At 39.1% G+C, this 25,242-nt stretch overlaps 1 long non-coding RNA gene across 2 annotated transcripts in view; it reads left to right on the top strand.

The window, feature by feature from the left end:
* The first annotated feature begins 18,101 nt into the window (after nt 1–18,101).
* The window catches only part of LOC141423921 (uncharacterized), a 48,886-nt gene continuing 41,745 nt past the window's right edge, over nt 18,102–25,242 (top strand). For both annotated transcript variants that reach the window (XR_012448684.1, XR_012448683.1), the window contains exon 1: nt 18,102–19,452. This is a non-coding gene — a long non-coding RNA (uncharacterized lncRNA). The remainder of the gene's footprint in view (nt 19,453–25,242) is intronic.

Here is a 25,242-nt window from a genome sequence, read left to right as displayed (position 1 = left end):
TTACTGGAGATACAGGTTTAGAACAGAAAGACCATTTCCTTCTAACTACTATGGCGTATTTCCTTCCAGCTGAGCAATAAGCTTCAGTGTACCAGCAGAATTCCAGTCTTCCTGAGTTAGCACAAAAGTCACATCTTGTCATGGCTCAATCCATCTCATTAGTTGCTGAATGTTCCCGTAGCTAATAAATCAGATATAGGCTGCTAGCCTCCTTAAAGAAAGAATTTGCCTTGATTTTCTACCACACACAAGCAAGCAGCAATTTATACACTGCCTGGAAACCAGCAGCACAAACACTGATAAGTAAATGTTTCACTGAAGCCAAACTCCCTCTACTATTCATAAAGAACTTGGAAGCCCGCTTGCAAGTGTCAATCATCTTGAATCATGCTGCTGTAGAATTTAGCTAATGTTTCTTTCTTTCCCCCAAAGTAGCATCTCCCATTAAGCTAAATGATGCCTTTGGGATCGTTATTCCTTAAGAATGTTGTACTGTATTTGAATAGAAAGTAACTTAAATGTGAAAAAAAATGTAAGTCTAGTTGTATAGCCAGGGTTAAGTAACTTATATCTCAAGTTACTATTTTTACTCAAAATGTATCCATTAATACAGCCTAAGGGAAACCACAATAAAAATCTTAAGCCAGAAATTTACTCACTGTAGTAGATAATTATCAAAATATAAATAAATAGTGTTTAGGAACAGGAAAGAAAGAAGTGACATGGCTAAAAGCTGTCAACTTTGCAGAGCAGAACTTTTTTCCCACAGCTCTTCTCTTCCACCTCCATCCCCGCTTCTTCCTCCCCACCTCAACTAGGAGCTTAATTGACTTCTGCAGGGCACTCCAGTTTTCTTTTCAGAAACTTGCCCATGGAAAAGGTCTGAAATTCATTTCCACTATGATGTAAATGATAACTTAAGGGTTACGTGTTTTCCGATTACTCATTTCTTTTAACATACTGGATAATGCATTCTTCTAAAGAAGGAAGCTCTGACAGGAATCTTAGCAGCCAGGCCATGAGTGAGGGATGGATTTTGTTAGTGAGCACGGGGCTCCTCAGGAGACATCCTACCAGCCCAAATGATGACATAGTAGCATAGAATTTTTGAAGCTATTAATGAAAATGTGTCATTCAACAGGAGATAAAGCTAAATGTTTGGCAAGTATCTTGATTTTTTTTTAAAAAAATTATTGTGTGCTAGGAATTTCAGTGGTGTCATTAAATGTCACTAATGCCATTTGGGAAGTGAGCAAGAATAAACACTGAGAAGATAGATACACATGCATTTTTAGAGCTTGTTATAGTTTTGCATTAAACAGTAACAAGAAAGAGCTCTGAGGTTCTTGAGGGGACCTGGAAACTAAAGGACCAGCAGACCCAAGGGCATTGCTCCCAGACATTTGGTAAGGAAAGGAAAAGGCTGAAATATTAGATAACTAGAAGACCATGGGTGACCTTTTGTGAAGATAATTCCAGAAGCTTTTGTTCTCCTGATAAAGACTCAAGGTTTTGGATAACTGGCTCATTCTAGCTCTCATCTCTCTCCACTACCTCCCACTCCCACCCTAGTTCTTCATGCTCCAGCTCAGGGTCTTTGCCCTTGGACCTTCCAATCTGCAAGATTCTTATACTCCCCTCCTCTCACCTTCTGTAGCTAACATGCTAATCCTTCAGACAGCAGGGAAATGGTAGCAGCTTTGAGATACCATCCTGACTCCTCTGACTACAAAAGGTTACCTGTTCCCATGGACCCTAAACTCTGCCCCAGAACTCACTGAGCCTAGTTTGTAATTACGTGTTCATAGGGCATTTGATATCTGTCTCCCCCACTGCTCTGCACGCACTGTACAGACAGGACTGCAGCTGACTCATGTATCTTTGTGTCCCACTGCCAAACACAATGTTTGGTACATAATATGTGGTCAATAAATATTGATTACGTGAATGAATGAATCATAACTCTCCTCATCAAGGAAGCTCAGGCTATAATAAATAAGTAGCACCAACAAGCTATTTATTTACCTTGAACCTAATTTGCATATGCAGAGTGGCCAAGTTATCTGCATATATCTAATATGGCATTAATAATAGCACCTATTTCTTAGGCTGTTTTAAGGATTAAATGAAATAATGCATGCATATCACCAAATACATATCTAGTATATAATGTGCTCAGTAAATGTTTTCTGTTATTACCGTGACTACTTACCTTTTCACACTAACTTTCTCATCTATAAATTGATGGTTTGGAAGGTTCCTTGTGGCTTTATACACGCTATCACTCCCACCTAATCCTAGAAGAAAAATTCTTTGTTCTCTGAATTTATCAACCTGACAATTTTAACAGTCAATATATTAACCTTTTTTCCAGTTAAAAAAAATTCTACAGGAACTAGCAATGATTCAGCAACTTGTAATAATATGCATGAATTTAAGCATGCCATAATTACTTTATGACTTGAATTTAGTGTACCAATGTCTTCATTTTTCTCAGAACATTATGGGAAATAGGAAAGAGGGCAATTTAGAATAATAAGCACTTTTTCATATGCAATCCTAAAGAAGGATGTAGTTTTCCCTTTTTATTTATTTTGTAATTTGTTTTATTAATTACTTTATTAATTTATTTATTTGAGATAGTGCTTTTTTATGTAGCCCAGGCTGGCTTGAATTCACTGTCCTCCTGCCTCAGCCTCCCGAGTATTGTGATTACAGGCATGTGCTACTATGCAGGGCGTGCATTGTTCTTTTGATGATCTCACAGGGTATATAGATGCATGCCCTCACTTGAAAGAGAAAAAAAACAGAAAGTCCAAAGTATGCTGTTCATATTATACAAACCAAAATATTAAACACAGACCAATTTTCTATGCTGTTCTCTGTAAACTCCATTATGTACTGTTCTGGATTTGAACACATGTGAAAGAAGTAATATTCATGACATAATAATTGTGAATAAACTATAAGAGACACTTCTCTTGGAATAAAAACTGTCATCTTCTGTGATCTTACAACATGTAATGGATATGTTTTATGTCCATTTTATACACAAGAAAGTTGAGACTTCATGCAGGAAGATAATTACCTAAAAGTCACCCAACTAGCCAGGCTCCCAAACTAATGCCAAGTAAGCCCAAAGGTTTGGGCCTCATAATCAAACCCCACTTTGCTTTGCCTACCTGCCAAATCCTGTAAGTGTGAACTATGCTTTGCATTTGTTTCCCATAAATACATCCTTATTGATAATGTCAATAAAAGTAAATTTCATCACCCACTTGGAATGACTCCGTCTTCATCCTGGCAGTGTTTTGCCTTCCAGAAGAACAGAACAATGCACCATAGTTTCCAAGTGCCTTTCACTTGTCACTGGGACCTTTGCTATTTGGATCACACTTCCTCATTCTCAGACCATAGCAAATAAAACATCTGAGTCCAAATAATTGTCTCTGTAAAAGAGGCAATTGCCATGGTAAGTAGCTTCTACCCAAATTCTTGTGGGTTTTTTTTTTTCAGTGTTTAATTTTAGGTTGACCCATATTGTCAAAAATATTTCCATGACATCTGGAGTTCGGGGTGTCAAAAAAAAGTGTGTTAAAACCAACAGCCAATATCTGTATAAAGCACTATAGCTTCAACTTTCCATCCTAGAAAGTTGTTGGACTTTCAGCAATGTGGAGAGAGGTAGCTAGTAGATCAGGTTTACTAGATTATTCCCAGAAAGGAAGCCCACCCAGATTTTTTTTTAATTGAAATCCTACACTAGAGTTAAAATACCACTTGGTTCCAGAGAACTTCTATTATGTTATTCTTAACCATGGAACACCAGAGGGGCATTCGCCTGAACGCTCATTCATCTGAGCAATCAGAGAAATCAGAATTAGAATTATCTGCCAAAACTCGCTTCAAATAAATTTACTTATTATTTTCTAGACATGATTCTGACAAGCTATTTTAAACACAATTGTACATCAGTAAAACTCCACAGAAACAATGAACACCCTATAGGCTTCTAACTGAGAAAACGAATTCAGAACAGACCTTGTTATGGTGTCAAAAATGAAACAATGCCTGGGCAAGTTCCATTACTGTTCCACAAACAAAATGACGGAAATGGGAGAAGAAAGAAGAAAAGTAAAGTCTATTTATGTGCTCAGGACTAGAGCTCAGGCAGGAAATTCTAAGTGAGAGCTCCCACCAGTGCCCTAGCACTTGACCTTGAGGTCATGAAGTCTTTGCATGACTATCACCAACCAGGTACATGGTTGCTATGTCTGTCCAGGGACTCCAAAGACAGAAAAGGCCTGTGCCTCACTCAGCTTTCCCATGTTCCCCAAACCTGGCCGCTTCCTCTATAGGGCAGGCTTCCTTCTTGTTCCCCTAAGCCTTGTGCACTGCCGGTTTAAAGCAGCCCTCACCTTTCACAACCTCACCCCAAACAAACCATTCACAGACCAAGCACTGCTTTAAGTAAGTGGTGCCTATTGACTGAAAATGAACAACTTGAAGAGACACACTGTGTGCCTGACACCCAACAGATGTTCCCAAACTTCTTTACATAAGAATTACTTGAGATGTTTGTGGACAAAGCAGATTTCCAGATCCTACCTCTCCAGGTTCTGATGTAGCAGGTTTGAGGTGGGGATCAAGATCTTAGATTTTAATCAAACACCCCAAGTGATTTTGATACAGAGGATATGGGCTCATATTTTGGAGAACACTATGGCGATTGCTAAATAATGAAAAGAATGGATGACCCATAGTATCAGGAAGGGTATCATTTGTTGAATACTGTTTCCCAAATTTGCCTTACCATGAGAATCATTGAGACACTGATTTAAATTGCCCAATTCCTAGGCCTATCCCAGACCTCATACTGGTAGTCTCCAAGGAAGGTACCCAGGAATCTAAATTATTCATCAAGTGTATCAAATGAGGCTTCTGATAAGGCTCTTTGGGGAACATTACCCTAGGCTGTAGTCTCTGTTCTTAGAAGCAGTAACTTGGGGTGACCACATCCAAGGAACTGCTCCTTTGATGTGGTCCTATTTTAGAGAAAATTTGAGCCATACTGAAGATGATACTTCTGATAAATAACCTGTAACTATGGATCCCAACTGTTTTTGATATAATCAGGTAAGCTTTCAAAATATTTAATAATCGATATTGCTTAAGCATCAACCAAAGAAAGCAGAAAAAACAGTATGGTGTAAATAACCGATATTGATTAACTAAAACTCAGACCCTCATATATTTTAAGTGATAGCTTTTCAATTGTATAAGCTAATGGGGCTTGGGAATATTCACATATTTCTTTGATTCCCATCCATTTTCTCTTTCCCACACTCACTATAAAAGCTTGAGATTGGTAAATATCTTCAAGGTAATATTTAGTAATTTTGCTGGAGTTTGGTTAATGTATCTTTCTTTCTTTAATTTGTTGCATGCTCCATGCCCTGACATCTTATTTCTTACCAGACCAGAAGTTTTTAAATGTGCAAGCCTATTGTGCCTGGGGAAAAATGTTGAACTTTTGCCTTTGTAATAAGATATGCTCCAATTACCAACTTTAGCAATTTAATATAGTTGAATAATAACTGAATGGGACACTTTGTCACTCAGTCATTATTCAGGCTCCTGCTGGGGGTAGAATGAGGAGCTGCTGGAGGTCAACCTATTCCTAGGGGAGCTCAGCCTCCCAAACCAACACTCTGAGAATCTTCTGAAAAACAATGTTACAAAAAAATTCAAAATTCCAGAAAATGCAGATCAGACTATAGATTTGTAAAATGCTACATGAGCTCAATTTCAGTTGTTTTTAAAGTGGTATAGTGTTGCGTGTTGTTTTTTTTTATCTGGAAGGTGTGGTTGACGGATAAAGCAATCATCTGGATAATTCAACCTAAGAAGTGTTTTGTGGATGGAGATGATCCAGACAGATGGGCTCATTTTCACATGGGCCAGAGGTATGTGAACATTTCCTCACCTTTTATTGCCTGTAGCCTCACTTTAAGAAATGCAGAAATGCTCCAGTATCCATTACAAGGTTTAAGCACCTATACCTTGCTTTGTTGTGTACAAGACACTTCTGCTAAGAGCTGCAAGGTCTCTTGTTTATATGCACGGCTAGAGGAAGCCAAGAGTTTTTGTTTTTCCTAGCCTCCAGTTTGTTTTTTGTTTGCTTTTCAGATATACTATAGGCCAACTATTTCCTGTATCTAGGACCGAGGTTCATTTGCCAATTAAGAGACTATCAAATGCAGACTTTCGATCTGTACACTTAGTATATGTACAAAATATATCCTAGAATCTTGTGAAAGTTAATCAAGGAAAACATTCATGTGGCCTGGTAACCTTAGGGAACTATTGTGTGGTCATTCAGGAAGGCTACCTGTCCCTCTAGAATGACAGTGTGGCTGAGCCACAGGATTTCAATCCAGTGATGCCCAACTCAGTGTCAGCATAATAGGTTGTTCTCAGGGAAGACGTGACTCAGGGTCACCTCGATCCTTGCAAACCCATGTTCTCATTTTATTTTCTGTGTGGCCATTATACCAATCAGCTGTAGAACTTCCTCACCTTATATTTCTACAACAAGGGAAAGACCATGTCTGCTGCCTAGACCAGGAGGGTTCTTCCTAGGGATACTTAGAAGACTCAAAAGAATTGAAGAAGTTCTGGAAGGAACAGGAGGCCCTCAGAGACAGGTACTCCATCAACAGAGACTTGAAGATCATTGTCATTCACCACCTCATCTTTCCCAGTCTACTTCATGCCATTCCCTAGGGTTTTATTTCTAAACCACAGACCAGATTAAGGGACCAACCATACATCAAGATAAACTTCGGGTATGGGAAGTTTATCTGGTCTTAAATTAACTTCAAGGGTTTTTATGGTTGTAGATATACTCTGACAGTGAGACCTGCTCCTGTTCATAGAAATTTTTATCCCTTGTAGGGTATGGTAGATACAAATGCTTGTAAACAAGGTACATGTTCAGTAAAGTAGATGTATTTCTTAGATACTAGTGTGCACCCAAAGAAATGCTCCCTAAAATTCACCATAGTACAGCTCTCTCCCATGGATTCAGATGTATATTAAAGAACACTTTATGTAAAGCATAGTTCTCTCATATCAGGACTCAGGTTAGATGCTAAATGGTAGGAACCTTCTTCCATGCCCTGGACAGAGATCTAGATTTGCCTCAGATTTCAGCTCAGAAGACAGCACTGCTTACTCAGACTTAGTGGTCCTGACCCAAAGAATATTCAGCTTTTGTTCCAGCAGAACCAATCTCCTTCTTCCATTGCCCCGGATATTGGAGAAAGCAGATAGAACACCCATAGTGGAGCTGCCAAGAGAAACACTATGGCAAATAGAAGGCTCTATCAGCACTATATGTCCCTTGGAATGCTTCTGAAATGAGCTTGTTTTCTTCATCTTCATCCAACCTATAACCTTACATGACTCCTTAACTTCATTCTGAGACCATCCCAAAGGTCACACTCTGCCTCAACAATCAGCAACAACCCAGGTTCCCTAATCTGACACATTCTATCTTGCCATTCCTAGGGCCTTTGTTTCTGATTTTACATACCCTAATTTTATGGTCTAGCCCACCATAGCAGATTATTCAGGCTGAACACATGTCTGCTAGTGCAACCCAGTCCCATGCCCATCAGGAAGGCCTAACCCTATCCTAGGCCCTTGTTCTGGCTCAGGGCCTCCAGCATCTGTTGCACAATTGGGCACCATGGGAAACACATGACTGCCATCCACAAAGACAAAGATGGAAAATATGAGCCATCCATTTGGCAACAATGTTGGCATCTTCCTCACTTCATACTGCCAAGCTCTGACCAGAAAGATCTTGGCCTGCTTAGTGCCCAATGCGGTCAGTCCAGACTCAGGGTGGCTCAGGTCATGGCCAGTAGAGCCAGTTATAATGAGATTTATCCATGCAAGTAAAGACAAAGAAGGGGCTCCACACTCCATATCAACTTGCGCCCCCAAGACTCAAGCTAGAAGGAAATCTAGAAAAACCTCATGAAATTAAACAATTTTTTTAAAATTTAGAAACCGTCTAAAAATAACTTTACATTCTGGTTTTCTTTTTAGTTGGTTTCAGAGGAAAAACTGACTTCTTTCTGTCCATACAAAGCACGTACCTTCATTTTCAATAAGGGAAACAGGAAAATAGGTAAAGAATTAAGTAAATGGAGAAATATTTATGTTATAACGTGGAGAAAGCTGTGTCATTGCTGCCTACACAACATTAATTTTGGGCTCAAATGAATTTGAAAGGCCCTTAAAGAAGTCAGGAAAAAATTTCAGCACTTGCATATGCATTTATCTCATTTTATCCTCCCCCACCCCAAAATCTTACAAGTTATATCTTTTCCCCACCTCGCAAATGAGGAAACTGAGGCAGCCTCAGAAAGGCTAAAGGACTGCTCAAGGTCACAAAACTGACAAGTGATTGAGTTAAGAGCTGATCAGAGTTCACCAGACACCAAAGCTCACGACTGTTAAAAGATTGCCATTGATTGAGGCAACTGTCTTCTCCCCAAAGTGTGTACCAAAAGAAGTTTAACAGCATTCCAAGACGATGTCATCAGGGAAAACATGGTCAAGTTACCATTGAAAGAATCCTTCCAGTCCATTTCCCAAAACTAAGAGTTGAAAGGTAAGTTTTGTAACTCGTTCACTTTTAATAGATGATTTATTTTAAGCTGCCCAGCCTGATGATGCAACAGGCAGGGGAGTGAACTTGGTTTGAAGACAGATATCTGATCTTCTGGGAAGTGTTTCTACTTTAATAAACTTTGATTCTCCAAGGAAATTCCTAAAGACAGTCAGTCATGACCCACTAAGATGCCAGCTATCTGCAAATACACACAAGGGTGTGTGCACACACATGTACAGGAACAGATAATTTTGTAGTTACTGCACTCAATGCTGCTTTGACAGTCAGCAGTTGGGGAGGGACTCTTAAGAGGAAAATTTCTTTTTCCAACTTGTAGCTGGTGACTGGGGGGTCCACAAATTAATTGACAATGGACAAATAAACAAGAGAAAGGTAAAGTTTACTTATGCACCCAGAATACTCAATGATCAGTAACTCATTCCCTAGCCAGAAATAAAAAGGTTTATATACCAAAATTAATGAGAAAGAGGAGGAGTTAGGGAAGTATGCAAGATGCTGTTGGGCTTTTCATGCTGATGAGAATGGGGAGTCTGTCTGCCTGGCACTCAGGAAACCCTTGAAGAAGAGCTAATGGCAGCCATATTTTCTGGGGGCTCTAGTTAGACAAAATATTTCACATGAGACTTCTTCATGAATATTCTTTAAGTTCAAATGTCCTAATTTAAAATTATTGTCATATCAAGTCTGGGAGTCCAAACTTCAAATAGAAACAATTCTACACACAAAGGCTAGGTTTATTGCTATGGAGGAAGATTGGTCTGAGTTAAGATATCTGCAAAGAGAAGGAAAAAGGAAAATTAAATTTGGTCAAAATGAACCCAATTTGTGAGTGCAAGGAGCACCCAATCAAGGAGATTTCTAGATGTTGGATTTGAAGCCCTCTGAGTAAAGATGGTAGTGAAAACATTGCAGAAGCAAAGATGAAAGATACGGGTGTTCTTAAATTTTCTGAGCATCGCACACTATTGTGGTGATCAATCCTTTGAAACTGTATTGAGTCATTCAGCTTCAACTTATGAAGCTTCCAGAAAAGGTCAGTTTTAGTTCACAGTGATGCCAACTCGGGAGAGTAGGAGAAAATTTGAAAATATTGATTACTGACAAAATGTGCTAGATGCCAGGATCCAGTTTATAATGAAGGGGAAAATATTTCAAGCACAATGAACAGGTGTAGAATCTGATAACAATAGTTTTCTATTGAAACATAAAATTTCTGTCTATAATCATCTCAATTTTCATCAAAGATAATCAAAGTAAGATTATTTTTATTTATAAAATTAGTCAGGTTGCATTAAAATTGACCTGACCTGATCATTTACATAAGTGCAGCAAGAATGGTAATTGACCACATAGGCCCTTTAAAGTTTGTTTTGGTGAAACTTTTATAGGAAATCTCATATATGACTCTTTAAAGGATTTTACAGCTAGGAAGCTAGGACACCAAGCCAAGAACTTGTCATCAGACTTCATCTGAAGTACCTTCGGATTTGGGTGAATTTACTTCTCTTGAGGACCCCAAGATATTCTAAGTTTCCTGAGCCTGTCATAGAGTGATCTTTATTATTCATCTATAAGGTTGGCTGGGAGCCTTGCAAGCCAGTTACTGAACTACTTTTTCCAAGAGGTCTTTGTAAGCCTTGGCTCCATAAAGACAATCTCGGTTCCTGCATGTCTGGTCATATCTATTTCGATGCATATCATTCTCAAATATGAAATTCCAGTCAAGATCTTGTTGATGTAACTAATTTCTGTAATTATGCTCTGTTACAAGGAGAACAGATTCTTATTGAACTTATGCAAGAAAAAAACAAATTGCCATGAAAATAAGACTATTCAATCTGGAGAGATCAAATAGGGAAAAAGATAAATGTTTCAGTTTTGTTTATAAAGTATAATCTACTAAATTATTGTGAGTTACAGATATCTTAAGAGAAAAGAGCTACTAGCTAAAAATTATAATTATTCTTTGTCAGTTCACTTAGAGCTGAGTAACTAATTCTTGTACTTGATTCTAGGTTAGCAGTTTTATAAACATCAGCTTCTCCATTATAATTCTAGAATTTCTCATTCAGTGCAGTAGTATAATCTCAAAGTTATTTATGTGATGTCATCAGAAGCCTGTACCCAGAGTCCATAAGTGTCCTCCCTATAGGTCTCTGCGATGTCCCTTTGGTTGAAGATGAGGCATACTGGCTTATAGCTGATTGTAAAACTTTTAGAAAGAATCAGAATCAAGCAATAACAAAATGCATGACAAAAGATTTCAAATATCCATGGTTAAAAATCAGTGTTTGTTATAAAAATAATGCAACTGACAACAAAATGTATTTCTGTGACACACATTTTTAGGATAATGACTAGAATTATGACTGATAATATTATATCAGGACTTATAGACAGTGAGGGTATTGACAAATTTCTAGACACTTCACACATTTCCTGAAGTACTTATATTAGTACCATGACCCAGGCAGATATAACATAGGAAAGGTTAACTTTGATTACACATCCCTTCTCCAAGATTCTGACTTTTTAAAGAACCTGTAAGCATCTTAAGATGAATAGAGGAAGCCTTGGGATTGGTGAGAAAGACAGTAGGCTTTGGGTTCTATTAGCACCACAGTTCTGGTTTTGTACAATACTTGATTAATAAAGCAAGGAGAATTATTTTTGATTTTTTAAAGAATTGTGTACAGCCTCACTAATAATAGCAAGAGGCTAGCTTGCTTATTCAACTATTTTATTTTGCTTTTGCCTTTTTATAGTAGAAAGATTTCCAACTAAAGTGGAAACCAAAAGATTTCTATGTACTGGGGCTTCTGGACTTAGAATTGTGTGCCTCTGGAATGTTCTTATAAATCTTTCCACAGAGGCTTTAGGATGTAGTCCTTCCCTGTGAGCATATTGTTCCACTCTGTCCCAAGTAAACGAAGATCCTTACAATAGCTCCTACCTATCAGGTCCTGAATGCCAGTCCCCAACTGGCCCATTGCAGAAGGTCAGTGGTAGAGGAGAGTTTACAGCAGATGTAGATTTAATTTTTTTTCTAAATCTGATTTTTGTTCTTATTTTTGTGAAGGGAGTCTTTTAGGCTAGCTATGATACTTTTTTTTTAATGTCCTTCTTCCACTTTGATCCTCCCATACTACTAATAAGATATTTATTTGAGGTGAGGGCTCTGTCAAAATCCTCTTAAAAATAAAAAGCTTTTTCACATCAAAGGACCTGTTGTTGTCTTACCATTGACAATTTAGGGTCTCTAAAGGTATAGCTTTTCCAAAATGTGACTCAAAACCAACAAGCCTTTTTATGGCTTAACCGTGAACACAAGAGACATCCCAAAAAGGTGCAGAAGATGGAACCCCCATGATTTAAGGTCATTCTCAAAGATAGCAAAGAGAAAGAAAGCAAAGACTGTCACTGCCACAGGGAGAAAAATGATACTTGTGAAAACTCCCATTTTCAGGCTCCCACAAAAATGATATGCTCATGACACTGGGCAAACATTGCTGAGACGGGACTTTCTACCTCTAGTAAGGCAACAAAGGAAGATACCATCAAGGTTATTACTGGCTAAGACCCATTATTTAGACTTAGATGAACTACCTCTCCCTGCCCCCAAGAGCAGGAAGCTGCTAATAGGATGCCCAGGATACCACATTTCCATCCAGCTGACGACAAACTCTTGAGCTCCAACCTGAGAGCTGACTGCTTCTGAGCAAACAGACCTGACAATCTGTGTCTTGAGCATGTGGAAAGCCAGAGAGTGAACACTCACTGGCTCCAAGACAAGATCTCAGGGCATCACATGAGACAGACAGGACACTATGGCTGTCCTTAGGAGGGAAGGGACCTATAATAGAATAGTGCAATCAAGTCACAGCACACCAAGAACGAACTCCAATATTTTCTCCTGCTAGTTCAAATTTTGGAAGAAAGAGAGAAAGACAGGTTCCCAGTACCCTCAGTGAGCTGGATCCTGAGCAGAGATTCAGGAATCTGGCCGGTAAGACATTTATCTTTGTTGGCTTGCTCAGAGATTCTGAGATCTCAGATGCAGAGTTTAAAGGAGCAGGGATCCCAGCCATCCTAGTCTCATTACCAAAAACAGGGAGCAAATATTCTCATTTTCCAACTTTAGTCCAGTTGCTAGGGGCCCAAGAATTGACTGACAACAGACAGATGAACAGGAGAAGCGATAAGTTTACTTACTTGCACATGCATGCAGGAGTACTCAGCGATGAGTACCTCGCTCAGTACCATGAAATAGAAAAGTTCATACACCAAACTTGACAAAGGGTAGGAGAGGTCAGGGCCTCAATGAGAAGGAATTGAAGGTTCTACTGGAGTTTTTTTGTTTGTTTGTTTGCTTTTTTATGCTAGTGGCAATGGGCATTTGGCCACACTGGCAACTAATTCCAGGAAACTGCTGGAATGGAGGTTGATGGTGATGTGTTTCCTAGAGGCTCTGTCAGGTAAGTGAAGCTCAGATAAGTTTTGGTATCTTCTTTAGCTGACAAAGTTTTACTTTAAAATAATCTTTATGGCTACTCTTGGGGATTTGCTCAAATCCCCACAAGACCCAAGATGTATCATCAGAAGAACTTTCATAAGGGAAAACCACCTGACTGCTTCCTGGGGTGACTTTTGAGATAGGCAGCATTTCTGCGACATGCATAAGAGCTTCAGGAAGGTTCACTGATGCTCCTGGTGACAGAGACATTGCTGCCTAATATAACTGCACAGCAGGGTTATTGATAAGGTCTCTGCACAGGCTGACATCATCCTGGGCCTCATTCCAACAATGTGAGCTGTGACCTCTGTGCTCACAGTGAGGGCTAGTGTTTAAGTTTATTAAATCCCTCAGATCCAAAGCCTGTTACTTGTTTTCAGAAAAAAATTGTGCAATATTTCTAGAATTAAGTAATATTATATTTCTTCTTTCTTTCTTTCTTTCTTCCTTTCTTTCTTTCTTTCTTTCTTTCTTTCTTTCTTTCTCACCCTCCCCTGTTTTTTTTGTTTTGTTTTGTTTTGTTTTGCATTTTGCTTATCATAAAAGGAAAAATTGATTCTTTAGATTTCTGGGTCAAAATATAATCTTTCTGGCTTTCCAGAATTTTAGTATCAGTGGAAATATTTAGAGGAAAAGGTGAAATTCAAAGTATTAATTTCAAGAGATAGCATTCCATAGTCTCTATTTCTCTATGAATAATATGAAGTGATGCTATTTGTCTACAAAGAAAAATATATTTCTTCCTCACAATTTCAGGAACTCTGGCATTATTAACCTAGTCAAGAACACCTACTGAAACAAAACAAAACAAAAATCCAACTGCAGACTCAAGTCCATCCTTCAAACAGTTGTTCATAATACCAAATGAAAGTCCAGATCACTGAGTCACCAGGCGGTTTTTCTTAGAAGATGGAAAAACAAAAGACAGGATGAAATTTCTTCAAGACAGGTAACCATGGATTTGGGGCTCAATAGCCTGCAGGAATACTTGTGCTCAAGAGCAACAGAGAACAAGAATGCAGACAATGGGAAACACCCTCGTTCTCTAATTGAGACTTAGCTAGGCCGTGGTTCAGGTGCTGGCTTCCACCATATTGTCAAAATCACCCACTGATCCTGGATGGCTCTTGGAGAGGGGACCGTCCTATGCATTGTAGATGCTTAGCAGCCTTCCAGACTTCATGGTAATCAAAACTGTCTCCAGACGTTGCCAAATGTTCTCTGGGAGTCAAAATTGTCCCCAGGTGAGAACCAATGGAGAACACTACTTTGACGGAGTCTTAATAGCACCTCAGAAGAAGGAAGGAAAAGTAGGGAATATGTTTAAGATTTCGAAGGCTGGTTTTTTTCAATGTGTATCTTTTAGTGCAGGATGGGGGGGGTGACTAGTTAGGGTGGGGTGAGGATTGTAATAATATAATAGTTTAGGACTGGTGGACACAACAAGGTAAAGATTTTGAGATGAGAAGCTTGAAAATGCTCAGACTGATGTAAGATTTTCCTTTGATGCTTTCTGTTGAGTTGATGGTTCTCTGGTGAAGTTCATAGAATGAACAATAAAGTTATTTATAGCTGATATCTTCCTAAGCAAGGATTTTCTGGAAAAGTAAAATTATACTGATGAAGACCCTAGAATGGGAAGACCATATTAATGAACTCTGTATGGACATTAATATTTGGGATCTCAATGGATTCCTTAAGTTCCTGGCTTTTATTTTTTTTTGCTCCTGCCTTTTTGCCTGTTATTACTATATTTAGAAAAGTAAGTAAGGTGCACGATCAATAGAGGAAGCAGCCTCAGAAAAGGTGGGTTTGGAAGTTCCTGTCACAGGGCTCAATCCTACTGTCTACGTGTTCTGTCATACTAACTGGCTCTGTCATACTAATTGGCTACGTGACCTGGGAAAGCATATACTTTCTCCCAACTCCAATAATAGTGTGTTCCTTATCAGATTAATGGAATTTGAATGAACAATACATGTCTAGTGCCCTCAACATAATATGCACGCCAGACTGGGTATAAATACACTTTGCAAAACTGAATAAACATGCTGGGAAGACACTACCTGTGCTTGGACCATCATGCCTTTGGAAACTACTGCCCTCATTCTCTTTCCTATCAATGCTAAGAAAATACTGAGTTTAAAAGAAAGCAAAAATGTTCTCTCTGCACACTAGAAATAGTGTGGAGGGAGAAGTGACTCCCTCTCATAAACTCCTTCATACATGTTGGTAACTGAGCCTGCTCTTGGGTTTCCATTAAAATATGGGGTGATGTAGGCAGGAGCTTAATGCCAGTGCTTGTGAGAGTAGAGGAACCATAAGGGCACCATGACACTACCTTAGAGGTTAAAAACTACTTTTCTGAAGTTGATCCACTAGAATGCTCTTTCAATCTATTTTCCATGGAATATCTTAAGACAATACCTTGTTTTAATAGTGATGACCTCACATTCATTAAATTGTGTGATTCTGCTTACAATCTCCTTACTCTGAAAACAGGCCATATTCTTCAAGAGAGAGATTCACTCTCTTCCCAACTGTGCCAGGCACTTATCTAAGCACTTCACATAAATTTTCTCAATTAATGCTCACTCTTTAAGGTAAATACTGTGAGGAAAAATCTGATACTTTTAGAGAATCAACAGAATATGCTTAATAGCCTATTCATGAGTGGAGGCAGAATTGAAGATTTAAGGCTATGTCTATGTGAAGACAATAAATGAAGTAGACCCAATCTGTTGGTTGACATTGAACTGCTATTAACATTAGGGGACACCATCCTGTAAAGCTATGTAAATTTGGTAAAGAAATGTTAAGACAGCAAAGGTTATCAACAAAATGGTAATAGGTCAGTAGAATTTTGTTGGATGACAATGTGGATGACATTGGAATTAAATATCTTCTAGAAAAGAGTTTTGAGAAGTAGGTTTCTGGGATCATCTCCTTTTTATAGTGATGATGTTATTGTTTTCAGGGTAGGTGATTCATAAATGGACAACTAAATGCAATTAGATTTGTAGACCTTTGTTTTGTAACATGAATCAGAATTCTTTAGTTGTCTCTTCTCTGTCCAGGGCTAACTGTGTGCCTCTGAGCAAGTCACCTGGTCTCTTTGGGCCTCAATTTCCTCCTCTATATGAAAGAGATGTTGGCTATATGATCCTCGAAGTCCCTTCCTGCTCTTGAATCAAACCAATTCAGAGATGTTATTAACTGGCTAGTGCCCTCTACAGGCGACTTTCTCTGCAATGTGGAGAATATATGAAGCATATGTTAGCAAAATTCTCTTGGTGTATTTAATGTTGTGACCTAGTGTCCAGCATAATATTTTGTTATTTAGTGAACCACAGTTGTAAAGCAACTAAAATTTTAGATTTTATCTAGGCCTTATCTAAGATAAAGAATATGAGGACCACTTTGGTTGTGAGCTTTTCTGAATCCCATGGGGTAAGTTTGGCTGGGACTTAATACAAGTCTCTTGATATTCAGTTCAGTAGTGTCCAGTAATGACCTTTCTGGTTTTTCACGGTTGTTATGAAAACATTCTTTCCTCCCCTTCTCAGACAGAATTGGAACTCAGCATTTTCTAAGTTTCCTATGTACTTCCTACCCTTAAGAGTTGATGACCTGTGGATTTTTCCATTAGAGTGGGAAGTGGTTGCTTCAGCATTGCCTGATAATTATGTGAGCACTTCACTCCAAGGGTTGCTTTCTTACAGCCTTTCCTGCTAATGCTGGGAGGTCCTTTCCTGACATTGCCAGTAGAAAATGTATGCATGTTCAATATCTGATTGATTGACTTTCAGTTCAAGGACTTCTGAAATGTTTAATCCTTCATGCTGAGGCCTAACCAGAAGTTGGGACACTCTATTCATTCCTAAGGTGGAGGACATAGAAAAAAATGTCCTGGATAGCTTTTAGGACTGTCTGTTTAAACCTACTTTAATATTTTCACAACCGAATTCATGTTTTAATTTTTATTATTACAAAAATAGCACGTATGCTTTGTAGAAAGTTAATGAATTCAGATAAGAAAAAAATTTTTAAATGATGGCATCATATTCCTGACCCCCATAGACTGCCATTGTTAACAACTGTGTGTACATCCCTAAAGCCTTTTCCTCACACATATAAATACACATCTACATATTTTACCAAAGTGAGATCCTGTTGTACATGCTGTTTGTAACCTGCTTTTTTTAGTTAATGATCTCTATCTTTCCTTGCCAATAAATTGTCATCTTTTCTAAAACCCAGTCTATATTCAAATTTCTCCTACTTACTCCCCAAATGTCCTTTACAGTTGGTAAACTCAAACTCAAATGTAGGGCCCTGCATTGAATCTAATTATTGTATCCTTTAAAACTCTTTAATCTGGCATGGTTTCCTCTCTCCCTTTATTATTTTTTCATAAAACTTTCTGTTGAAAAATAAACAGAGAATGTTGAGGGTTGGTGTTTTGGTTTTTTTTTCAGATTTTATCCTTTACATAAACCAGATTTTAAAAAAACCTGCCCAACTTTCTGCTTTATCTTCACCTACAAGAGACACTGCCTTAATGGTGTAACAGATGGTCAATTGCTTAAATGTAAAGCTTTTAGTCTAAAATGAAATCTGTAAACCTGCTCAGAAGCTGGGAAAACGTTTCTACTCTTCTTCAAGTTTCTCCAGACTAGAACAAAGGAAAAGCAGCTGAAGCACGTCAGGATTGTGGCAAGGATAGGCCTGGGCCCTATCCTCACTGAGCTTGTGGTCTCTGGGGCCCTGGGGTGGGGGGTGTTGGTCCTTAAGTTAATCCTTAACATGAAATGCTTAATTAAGTAAAGACAAATGCTGAGAAGAGAAGAGAATATAAAGTATCCTGGCATGAGAGGAGGCCCAGGGAAGAAAGGAACCTGGTGTGGCATGTGAGGTAAGCCTTCTCCAGAAGAATGACACTTACATTAGAGCTACTAAGGAGAGAGGAAGGCAAAGACTGTTTTGAGCAGTGGCAACAGCATTTACCAGTGTGCTGAGGTTCTGGAGCAGCTTCTAGTAGGATTGAGATAAAGAGAACAGGGAGTAAATGGAAGGAGAGAGAGCTAGAACTGAGGCATGGGCCAGTTCCTTCAGAGCCTACAGGCCATGTGAACAATTCTGGACTTGGTCATGTGGGCAAAGGAAAACAGCAGAGAGATTTAGGTAGAGTAGAGACAGAACCACATTTCTAAGATCGTGTTGACCACTGTGTAAAGAGTATATTGAAAGAACAACAGCAGAGACAAGGAACCAGTTAGAATGCCATTGTGCTTATTAGGAAGTGGAACCAAAAGTTCCTGAGGACTAATTCAATGGGAAACTCAGAGAAGGAAGAGATGCTAAAGATAATATATGTTGGGACTGTTTTCCCTTCCTATACAAATGATTGCAATTCAATTAAATCTGGCTTAAGCTGAAAGGAAAATGTATTGACTCTAGTGCTGGAAAAGTCCTGGGATAGATCAGATATTTCAGATATGACTGCATCCAGGAGTTTAGATGATGACTTTAGGAATAGATCTCTTTCTTATTCTTTATCTGATGTGTTGGCTTTTTCCTTTCTGGAAAGCTCTTTCCTCATGATGACAAGATAGCCACTGGCAGCTCCAGGTTTGCATCCTTTTAGGTAGAAACTCAAAGGACCTTCTCAATATTTTCAGGAAATATCCTAAAATGGAACCTCATTGGTTAGTACTGGGCAACATGTTTACCCCTGAAAGGTAGAATCAACTCCAACTGGAGAAAATACACCTAGAATGGAGAAGGAAATTTGAGGAGCTAGTACCAATACAATGGAGAATGGATGTTAGGCAGGCAAGAATGAGAGTACTTATTACAGTAACTCTGATTTTTATTGGCATGACTGAGTGGATGGAAAGGTCATTCCCTTGAGGAAGAGTAGTGTTGAGGCGAAAGATCACAAGTTCAGGTTTGCACATGTTCTTTTTGAGGCCTATTAAACTTTTACCTGGGGTTGTCAAGAAAGCAGACAGATACATGGGTCCAATGCTCAGTAGCAAATTCTTGGCAGCAGTTCAAGGTTTGGGAGTTACCAGTGTACAGGATATGGGTGAGATCGTCTGAAGAGTGTGTCAAATGAATAAAGAAAATGTAATGGCTGGGCAGAGGAAGAGGAAAAAGTTGCAGAGCAGAGTTCAAAAAAAGGTCTGGTCAGATGCTTAGAAGGCAACCAACTGGGACCTTCTTAAAGGTGAGTATGGAATGGCAAAGTGTATCTTACTTTGATAGCAAAGGGGAGCCAAGTCAGGAAATGAATGAGAATTGAAAAGATGACGGAGAAATGTGCTATGAAGGAGTGACAAAACACTGACTAGAGCAGAAGGTGGGGGATGGGTCCTAAGGAAGTTTCTTTTCTTCTTCCTTTCTTCCTTCTTTCATTCTTTCTTTCTTTCAAGAAACTTGAACTTATTAAAAAAAGAACTTGGAAAAATCCAAGCTAAAAGACAGAAGAAGATGAGAGCCAAAGCACAGGTGGATGGAGAGACCCTGGAAGAGAGAAAGACTAACTCCCACACTATAATTGGAAGGGGAATGGATGAATACTGATGCAGGGAAGTGTATAGATCTCATGGCCAGAAGTCAAAGTCGTTCTCATATAGTGGTTTCTGTCATTTCTGTAAAGTAGGAAGTTGATTATCTCCTTAAAGTGAACAAGGAATCAGATTCAGAAAGTAGAGAGATTTAAAACACTGCAAAAAACAAAATGAAAGTAGACAGGAATCTGAGAGGTGCCCATGGCCAAGAGAAGGCTGACTTGACCTAATCTGATCAATTGGTGATTTCCTCCAGCAGAGCCCAATGATCTGGGTACTGAAACTGAGAAGATGGGTGGCCAGTCCTCCAGATGTGATGGAACAGCACAGGAAAAAGGAGTTGATAGTAGAGTAAAACCTTGTACAATATAACACAGTGGAGAGTGTTTTGGCTAGCTTGGTGAAATAAGAATGGGGACTGGTGGAGGATGAGAGCCAACCACAAAAATTAACTACTGAATGTAATTCAGGATGTTCTTACAGGTTTTTATTGAGTTTCCAAGAAAAGTATTGAAAGGATGAACCATGGGCTCTCTGTTGAGGTTGGCAAAGGGAAACAAGTGCAGATAACAAGGAGAATGTAGTTGGTAACAGAAGGTCCCAAAAAGGAGAGAAAACAAGTTGTGGAAAGTGTAGAGGCTGGCCATAAGTGACACACTCAGCTTGGGAGGAAGGGAAGGGCGATGATTGCCAGAGGAGTTACCCCTGAATAGTGCTGGTCTCACAGATGCACTGTGCTTAAGTTGGGGACAGAATACAAACTGTACACGCTGCCTTTAGCTGTTGCTATTTACTAACAAGCTGATACTCAGCAGTGCTATGGTTCTATTTAATTTTGTAATTGTTTTTACTCTACAATTAAACTTTCAATCAAACTTTGATGGATTATTCATGCACATTAAAACATTAGACTAGAGACTCAGCCTGAGTCTTGGAGCGATACTCTGGAGGAGTTTCCTTGTCTGCCTCCAGAATAGGCCCTATATTTTTAATATTTTATTCCTATACTTTTCTCTTTGTTCTCTTTTCTCCTTTTTCTATTAGTCTCCACTCTGAAAAAAAATCTTTTTCTTCCCATGGTTATCCTTGTTTTAGTAAATGGCACCGTCATTCACTTAGATGGTCAAGCCAAACACGAATCATTCTTTTTTTTTTTTTGGGTTGGGGGGGACTGGGGTTTGCTATGCTTTCAAAGCAGGCATTCTACTGCTCGAGCCACACTGTCAGTCCATTTTGCTCTGGTTATTTTGGAGAAGGAGTCATGAGAAAAATTTGCCCAGGCTGGCCTCAAACTGCAATTCTCCCACTCTCAGCCTCCTAAATAGCTAGGATTACAGGTGTGAACCACCAGCACCTAACAACTTGAGTCATTCTTGATGCCTTTCTTGTATAGCTAATCCATTGGCAGATCCAGTTGATTTACTTTCAGTAGAAATCCACTTGGTACAATGTTTGCAGCTATCACCACAGTTCAGCACAGACAATGGAAATAACCTTGAACCTGGACTCCTTACCTCTGTATTTGCCTGCCTACAGTCCATCCTCAGAGCCAATTCTTTAGAATGAGATCTTCTTAAAGCATATGTCAACTGTCACTGAAAATAAGATCTGCTCTTCCCCTTCCACTTCAGCCAGGCCCCCTTAGTCCTCCTTTGGGTCCTGGAACTTGGCAAGCTTGATTTTACCTTAGGTCTTTGGCCACAGCTGTCCTCTTGCCTTAAAATGTTGTTCTGTTTGATCTGGGTTCTTTCTTATTATTAAAATCTCAGTGTTAATGCTACCTCCCCAGAGATCCTTCCCCGACCATCCACAAAAAGTAGGATGGACAATTCCCAATTCCCATCTGTCTCACAGAAACATACATGTCCCTTACCATATCCTTTCTTATTTCAATCTCTTTTTTTTCTACCCTTAAAAAAGTTCTCTTTAACCCATTTCTTAAGTTAGCCTGTGGTATATATAGACATCACTTAGAATTCCCTGAGCATCACTTGTGGGGCTAAATTCATGAAGCCAGCACTGGCTCCTTTTATTCCCCTCTCTCTCCTGCTTTTCCTTCTTACCTTTTCTTTCCCACTCTCCTCTCCTCCTCTCTTCCTTTCTTTTACATAATTAACTCATAGGCTCCAATGTTATATTAGAGACATATTCTAAACATAATGGCATTTATATGGTCTGAAAAAGGGAGTTAACCTCTCTTAATTCTGATATTGTAAAAAGAAAAAAAAAAGTATTCAGTTTGAAGTCCAAAGACTCAGGAGACTCAAGTAAAATTCTGTTCTCCTCTTATTTATTTCTCTCTGAGCCTCAGTTTTCTTATATTTGACGTGTCAATCAAAACTGTTTCAGGGGTTATTATTGAGTGAGACAGTGGCTGTATCAGTTATCTATACCCCCAATAATACTGTGTAACTAACCTCCCCAAAACTTAGTCATTTGATATTAAAACTGTCATTTCATATTTCTCTTTCTTCTATGGGTCAGCTGGGACATTTTGTTGATCTGAACTGGGCTCACTCATATATCAGCCTTTGGCTGACCACTCAGCTGGGGATAACTGGCCTAGGATGGCCTTTGCCTGAGGTGACTTGCCTCTGTTCCATATGATCTCTTGCCTCCCAGCAGGCCCGTCTGGGCTTGTGCTTCTGGGTGGCAGGGATCCAAGACAGAAATCAGAAACTCGTGAGCACGTTTTTGAGTTTCTGCTTGCATTGAGTTTGCTACTATTCCATGGTCCAAACAAGTCACATGGCCAAGCTCACTGCCAAGGGGCATGAATGTAGGGAAGCAAACAAAACCCATGGCTAGTAGCACAATCAATGCAACACAATGGGATTGAATAACAGTGGCATGGGGTCTCTTTTCCTGGGAAGCCTTCTCTGATCTTCCTCAGCAGACTTGAGCATTCTTTGTGATACATTTCCATCTACAAGTTATTAATATTTGTTGAGTTTCAAACATTCCCTAAACTCTAGGTATTAGAGATGCCACAAATACAGCAGTGAAAATAAAAGGGGGTCGTTATATTTTAGTGGTGACGGACAGTGGGTGAATAAGTGAACCCATGAACCTATACACAATTCCATATACTTATATGTTCTCTAAAATATTGTCTTTAAGCTCTTTGTGAGCATATCAAAACAGGAACTCCTTCAGATCAGAGAGCAAGTCTTTTCATTCTTGCATCTCCAGTTCCTAGCAGGGTGCCTGGCTCTGTAAATAAGGAATCTGCAAGTGGGCAGAGAGCAATAAGAGGGGTGGACTGAGGACTTTGCCATTCTCAGGTTTTTCTTTCTCAGTTACTCATTCTTGTGGAGTCTTACATCTTTCTAGGGGAAAACACAGGCATTTCCCTTCTCACCTGACACTTCTTACATAAGTCCACTGGGACCCTTCAAACCCCATGCCTATCGGTCACCAATCACTCTGACCAATTCCTCAGCATAGCTTCTCTCCTACTGGGAAGAAGCTTTTGCTTTCCCTTCCCAGAAACTTCTGTCTCATCATAGCTGGTCATGATGGTAAAGTCAGAGAGGACAAGGGAATATATAGATCAGAGTGTTTACCTCACTTCCATTTGGGACTACAGCAGTGGGTTTAGTCATTTTGAATAGAAAGACTACACTTTACCCCATCTCTTTCAATGTAAATGAAAGATAGGCTTGGAGTTTTCCGTTAACTATTGGAGTTCTTCCACCACGTGGTGGGGTTCTAGAACCTCTCATAAATGTTACTCAAAGCCTCTTTCGGTAAAGTACTATGCCTATTTGAATATACTGGTTGATTTAAACAGTATGGAAGAGTCATTCCACATTGTATGCCTATACCAAATTATCCCACTAAGCATAATTAGAAAATATTTTTAAAATTTGTAAAAAGTACTGACAGCTCCTTGTCAACATTTTAAACTGCTTAGCCACTGCACAGCCACATGGGATATTCCTACTGCATAAGTCTTGGAAGATGGCTGAACCTACCACCTACTCTAGAAATAGAGCAAGCCAGATTCTAGTTTTCTTTCTCTTGGCTGGCAGAGTAGTACATGCCTGTTGCTAAGCCCAGTCGATCAGATGCTCCCACCTGGGGCAGAGAGGCATTCTTTTCCCAGTATATAAGATAACAAGGGTAATAGTACCAGCAGGAAACAATGTTCTGTAATTAGTTCTCTTCTGGGTTGGTTTTATTCCCCTCCCCCTAAACTCATATGCTGAATACCTACCCCTAAGTATCTCAGAATATGACCAGATTTGGAGATAGAAGTCCATATTTGGAATATGGAATGAGACCATACTTGCAGAGGTAAACAACTTGAGTGAGATCTTTGGTGTGGACCCAATCTAGTGTGCATGATGTCCTTATAAAAAAGGGAAATTTGAACACAGAGACATGTGTAGAAGGAAGCCAGTGTGAAAAGACAAGGAGAGAATGTCAGTACACATAAAGATAACCATCCAGAAGTCAAGGAGAGAGGACTGAAACACATCCTTCCTTCCCTTATAACTCCTAGAAGGAACCAACTCTTCGACACCTTGGGCTTGAACTTCCAGAGCTGTGAGACAATAAATCTCTGTGGTTAAACTCAGTCTGCCTGTGACACTTTGTTACACTAGCTCAAGCAAAATGTACCATCTTCCCCAGAAAGTTAGCATGGTATGGTTTGGGCTTTCGTCTTAGCCTTCTTAAGTATTGGCTTTCCATCTTCCAGGCATTAATCATTGTCTAAGAAATGACCTAAGTAAAATTTAACAAAGTTTGTTGTTTCCAATAAGAAACCCAACTAATAGAAAACTCTTCAGAGTTTTGTATTTAACTGTAGGGAACTCTAGGTTGTTTCTTCTTCTAAAACAGCTCGTGCTTCTGAGCTTGTTGGTGGAGCCAACCCCCTCAAAGTTGGTTGATGTGTTGATTTTCTTCATTTCAAGCACCAGGATCAGATATTATTCAAGCCATACCACCAAGGGTGAGATGTGCATCCTGAAATGTGATGAACTCTTGCAAGTATCAATACACTATACCTGATCCCAGCACCTTAGATATGTGGATTTTAACTAGATGCTTTCATTTTATTCCTTATCTAGAGAGTGTTTTTTGAGTAAGCGATTCTGTTGTCTTCTTTGGATTTGGTCACTTTGATACCAATTCTTAGGTTTCTTTTTTTTTTCCTTTTATCCTTTTAAAATATATTTTATTATCATATTATTGCTGTACTGGGGTTATATTGTGACATGTACAAAAGTTCTTACAATATATCATAGTTGAATTCACCCCCTCCATTATTCTTCTTTATCCTCCCTCCCCCTATTCCTGGAATACTTTCAACATGTCTCATTTTTCCATTTTCATACATGAGTTATAATATTTCCACTACATTCACCCTCCTGCACCCAATTCTTTGTTTTCTAAAACATTTTTATACACTGTTTGAACCTAATCCTGGTGTTAAATTC

This window comes from Castor canadensis, chromosome 6 (assembly GCF_047511655.1).
Source record: "Castor canadensis chromosome 6, mCasCan1.hap1v2, whole genome shotgun sequence".
Classification (NCBI taxonomy): domain Eukaryota; kingdom Metazoa; phylum Chordata; class Mammalia; order Rodentia; family Castoridae; genus Castor; species Castor canadensis.
This window is presented reverse-complemented; position numbering and strand designations above follow the sequence as displayed.